This window comes from Otolemur garnettii, unplaced genomic scaffold, assembly GCF_000181295.1.
Source record: "Otolemur garnettii isolate 467f Iridium unplaced genomic scaffold, OtoGar3 scaffold00166, whole genome shotgun sequence".
NCBI lineage: Eukaryota > Metazoa > Chordata > Mammalia > Primates > Galagidae > Otolemur > Otolemur garnettii.
Genome location: NW_003852561.1, coordinates 2,974,555 through 2,980,071, shown reverse-complemented (window position 1 = coordinate 2,980,071; position 5,517 = coordinate 2,974,555). Strand labels below are relative to the sequence as shown.

The 5,517-nt window shown below is 41.2% G+C and overlaps 1 protein-coding gene across 2 annotated transcripts in view; it reads left to right on the top strand.

The window, feature by feature from the left end:
- Positions 1-2,222: 2,222 nt before the first annotated feature.
- PARL (presenilin associated rhomboid like) overlaps positions 2,223-5,517 on the top strand; it is a 39,329-nt gene continuing 36,034 nt past the window's right edge. Inside the window, exons 1-2 of one of the 2 annotated variants that reach the window (XM_023519255.1) lie at positions 2,223-2,552; positions 3,030-3,170. The gene's annotated coding sequence lies outside the window, so the exon portion shown is untranslated. The remainder of the gene's footprint in view (positions 2,553-3,029; positions 3,171-5,517) is intronic. The other variant, XM_023519256.1, reaches the window with a different exon arrangement.

Here is a 5,517-nt window from a genome sequence, read left to right as displayed (position 1 = left end):
AAAAAAAAAAGTTATGTCAGAATTATCTTTCAGACCACTTTCCCTTCCCATATTACACTGCATTATTTTGTCTTTTCTTCCTTTTCTTTTCTTTGCTTTTTTTTTAGAAGCAGGGTCTCACTCTGTTTCCCAGGCTGGAGTGCAGTGGCACAATCATACCTCACTGCAGCTTTGAACCCCTGGGCTTGTGACCCTCCTGCCTCAGTCTCCTGAGTAGCTGGGAGTACAGGCACATGCCACCATGCCTAGCTACTACTTTTGTTTTTAATGTAGAGATGGGATCTCATTGTGTTGCCCAGGCCTGTCTTGAGCTCCTGGCCTGGAGGAATCCTCCTGCCTCAGCCTCCCAAAGTATTACAATTATACCCATCAGCCACCAGGCCTGGCCCCATACTGCATTATTTTCTTAGATGAGCTCTATGAGATGATAAGAAGTTACTATTTATTGAGCGCTTAACCAAGAATCAGACACCTGTATTTGTACTATCTCATTTAATTCTGAGAATAAAATGATGAGGTGGCTATGTTATTTACCCCGTTCACAAATAAGCTGAAAGACAGCGATGTTAAGTCACTTGCTCGAGATCTCTTGGCTAGCATGTGGCAGAGCCAGGATCCAGACCCCCATCTCTCTCCTTGCAGGATGATACCACACCATGCATACAGAGAGTCAGCTTTTTTTTTTTTTTTTTTTGAGACAGAGCCTCAAGCTATCCCCCTGGAGTGCCATGGCATCACGCTCACAGCAACCTCAAATTCTTGGGCTCAAGTGATTCTCTCGCCTCAGCCGCCCAAGTACCTGGGACTATAGGCGCCTGCCACAACGCCTGGCTATTTTTTTGTTTTTAAGCAGGCTCAGCTGGCTTCGAACCCACCAGCCCTGGTGCATGTGGCCAGTGCTCTAGCCCCTCTGCTATGGGCACTGCCTTGATTTCTAGCTTTTGAGTTAAAGTGAGAGATGTTATTCTTCCTTTCATTTGAACACTTAGAGGCCATTTTAGGATTTTTTTTTTTTTTTTTTTTTTAAACAGAGTCTCGTTATTGCCCTAGGTAGAGTGCTTGGTGCCATGGCGTCACAGCTCACAGCAACCTCCAACTCCTGGGCTTAGGTGATTCTTTTGCCTCAGCCTCCCAAGTAGCTGGGACTACAGGTGCCCGGCTATTTTTTGTTGCGGTTTGATTGGGGCCAGGTTCAAACCCGCCACTCTTGGTATATGGGGCTGGCGTCCTACTCACTGAGCCACAGGTGCTGCCCATTTTAGGGTTAGTAATTGGCCCAATTTCAGTCCATGCACAGTGGCTCATGCCTGCAATCCTAGCACTGTTGGAATTTGAGGCTGGAGGATTGCTGGAAGCCAAGAGTTCCAGAACAGACTGAGCAAGAATAAGCCCCTGTCTCTATTAAAAATAGAAAAAAATAAGTGTGGTGGCATGCACCCATAGTCTCACCTGCTTAGGAGGGTGAGGTAGGGAATCCCTTGAGCTTAGGAGTTTGAGACTATGGTGAGGTATGATGAGGCTATTGCTGTCTAGCTGGGGTGACAAAGACTCTCAAGAAAAGAAAAAAAAAGTCTGGGCGCTGTGACTGTGTAGTCCCAGCATTCTGGGAGGCTGAAGTGGGTAGATTGCTTGATCTTAGCAGTTTAAGACCAGCCTGAGCAAAAGCAAGACTCCATCTCAACTAAAAATATAAAAACTAGTTTGGTGTTATTGTGGGCACTTGTAGTCCCAGCTGTTTGGGAGACTGAGGCAAGAGGATCTCTAAGCCCAAGAGATTGAAGTTATTGTGAGCAATGACAACACCATGGCACTCTACTTAGGGTGACAGAGTGAGACTTTTGGGGGGGGGGCTCATTTTAATGTTGCTTCAGGGAATAGGGAAGCCCAAACAGAGAGATGAATTATACATACAATGCTGAAGTTGGAGCTTTTAGTGTACAAGTAACCAGAATAGTGTACATTTTACCTCATTTCCTCTTCTTAGTTTCCAGTGAAGGACAATAAATTTAAACTTTGTCCTATAATCTGACCAATCTTAAAACAAGATAAAGCCAGTTCTGTGCTCATTGAAGCTGACATTTAGAGTTCTGCTTTTTACAGGCCTACAGATTCTTTCTAACTGGAGTAGGGATATAAATTATTTTGTTGATTGATACAAAGTAATAGCCCAATTACCTTCACAGTTGCTGCTGTTGGTGTCTGTTGTGCTTTTGAAATCTACCTAGGAGTAGGAATCCTGGCTCTTTTTGGACTGTAGAGGGAGAATAAACTGAACCGGTAATGATGATTGGGAACTCACAGATGTTGACATTTGCAAGATGCCATTGTGTTTCTAATCCATTATTTACCCCCGTAGGTTTAATGTCTTCATTCAGCAAAAACGTGGATTCAGAAAAGCACCTCGGAAGGTTGAACCTCGAAGATCAGACACAGGGCCAAGTGGTGCACCATACAAGAGAAGTGTCTTGATTCCTCCTGTGGAAGAAACAGTCTTTTATCCTTCTCCGTATCCTATAAGGACTCTTATAAAACCTTTGTTTTTTACTGTTGGGGTAAGAGCTCATTTCACTAGGAATTACCTTCCTTCCTGCAAGTGTAGTGTTAAAAGTTCTGTTTGTCCACTTTGGGTTTCCTTAATGTTAGGACAGGTGGAGGAGGATCAAAAAGATCTTAGCTGGGCTCATGAATTCTGACTATAGAATATGAATTTAATAATTGCATTTAGAAACCAGCTCAGTTACATAAGCCCTGGAGAAGAACCTTATGAGTTCAGTACAGTATTTCAATGGATACTAAGTTGGCATTTTGAATTTTAGTTGAAAATTTGTTGGTGGAAATAGGCCCCAGGGTACTGTGAAGTTAATAAACCCGGAAACAATAAAATGTCCTTTTTACCTCTTAGATTTCACTGTGCCAGGTGTTCCTTCTGTGGTTTATGAAAGCAATGAAAATGAAGTGTTGTCCTTGGAAACGTGTACCCATCTATTTCCCTTTCAGATTTATTTTGTAATATCTCTAATTTTAAATAGTTTACAGGCTGTGCATTTGGATCAGCTGCTATTTGGCAGTATGAATCACTGAAATCCAGGGTCCAGAGTTATTTTGATGGTATAAAAGCTGATTGGTTGGATAGCATAAAACCACAGAAAGAAGGAGACTTCAGAAAGGAGGTAAAGATAAACATTGCTGTCTTTGTTCTAATTAATCACAAATTTTTTGTTGATACATAATATACATATTTTCAGAGTACAGGTGATATTTTGATACATTCATATAATATATAATAATCAGGGTAATTGTAATGTCCACCTTAAATATTTATGCTGGGAATATTCAAATTATTCTCTACTAGCTATTTTGAAATATATAATAGATTATTGTTGACTATAGTTGCTCTGCTGATAATCCCAATCTTTGAAGTCTGGTTATTTATGAAGTGTTTTAGTTAATGGCAACATTAGATTAATAGATGTCAAGTTGCTGCACTTATATTCTTTTACAGTCCTTTTATCACAGTATTTATTAATGTTTTGTATGTCTGGTGGTGGTTTATTTGACGAAGTGCCAAGAATTTTGTCCTTCTATCCATGTGCATCAAAAATCACCATAGATAGTTGGTAAAAATTAATGTTTTAAGGGCCCATTTTAGCTCCACTGAAGTTTAGGGGCCACTACTGTATTACCTTACTGGACTACTGTAGAGCATATATCAGGATCAGAGGGAGTTTGTCAAAGTGTACACTGTAAGGGTAAAGCTACCAAGTAGTTTGTTTTTTTTTGGCCAGGGCCGTGTTTGAACCCTCCACCCCCCAGTATATGGGGCCAGCGCCCTACTCAAGCCACAGGCACTGCCACCAAGTAGATTTTTTAAAGTTTCTTTCTATTTGTCTAATAATTTTTTTATTTTCACTATTTGTTTTATTGTGGCAAAATATGTATAACAAAATTTGCCATTTTAACCATTTCAAGTGTACAATTGAGTGATATAAATTACATTTAAAGTTTCTTAGTGAAGTGTTTGTATACCTCTGCTAAATACCCTCTGAGTGGTTCTAACTTTGCTCAGATGGCATGCAAGAAAAGGTACAAATACAGAGCTTTTAGAGCTTGTCATTTACTTTTTATGCAAACTGATGGCCCTCCTTCCTTTTAAATGATTTTTTGTTGCTGTTGTTGAGATAGAATCTCACTCTGTGGCCTAATCTCGTGTGTCATGGTTTCATCATAGCTCACGGTTATCTCAGACTCCTGGACTCCAGGGATCCTCCTGCCTCAGCCTCCCAAGTAGCTGAGACTTTAGGCGCCTCCCACCACTCTCAGTTAATTTTTCTGTTTTAGTAGAAACAGGACTCAGGCTGATCTCTCACTCTTGAGTCCAAGGGATCCTCCTGCCTCAGCCTCCCAGAGTGCTAGGATTACAGATGTAAGCCACACACGGCCTGTCTTAAATGATTTTTAAAAAATGTTTAGATCGGACATAAATAATTTATTTCTTTAACTTGCCAAACTCATTGAGCACTGAGGTTTTAGGTTCATGTGTAGGTACAGATCTATTTGGTTTTCAAGTACCTTTGTTTCCTATGACACACTTCCCTCTGGCTCAGAAAGTGGGTAGATCTCTTTTTATTTTTCCACTTTATATTATTTTATTTTATTTATTTATTTTTTGAGACAGCATCTCACTGTGTCACCCTTGCAGTTGTCAAATTGTTGTTTTAGCTGGCCTTGGCCAGGTTAGAACCCATCAGCCTAGGTGTATGTGGCCGGCACTCTACCCGCTGAGCTACGGGCACTGCCCGTATTTTTCCATGTTCTAGACCAATGTGTTTCTGGCCATCAAGAGCTTGAGAAGGAAGCTTTGGGTTTTCTTTTTATCCTAGTACTATAATCCTATAATCCTAGCACTCTGGGAGGCCAAAGTGCGTAGATCACCTGAGCTCATGAGTTTGAGACCAGCCTGAGCAAGAGTGAGACCTCATGTCTAAAAATAGCCAGGCATTTTGATGGGCGCCTGTAGTCCCAGCTACTCAAGGGGCTGAGGCAAGAGGATCTCTTGAGCCCAAGAGTTTGAGGTTGCTGTGAGCTATGACACCATGCCACTCTACCAAGGGTCACAAAATAAAACTCTGTCTCAAAAAAAAAAAGATAAATAGGTGAAAGGATTATTCCTCCTTGTTTCCCCAAAGACACATTCAAGAGGCATGAGCCCTATCTCATCTGTCTAGAGAGGCTTTATGCCAGAATAACAACGGATAATATTTGCAGGTGAAAACAACATTAACTAGCAGATTTTTATTAAGAACACTGTATTTGAGAAGGTAGTCAAACGTAAGGAATAATTGGATCCCTTAGAAAGCTACAGATTTTCAGTATATCTTTGCATTGTGAAGTTTTGATATCCAAAAGTACCTCAGTAGTTCTTGAAAATGGTACAAAGTTGGCTTGGTGCCTGTGGCTCAATCGGCTAAGGCGCCAGCCACATACACCTAAGGTGGCGGGTTCGAATCCCCAGCCCGG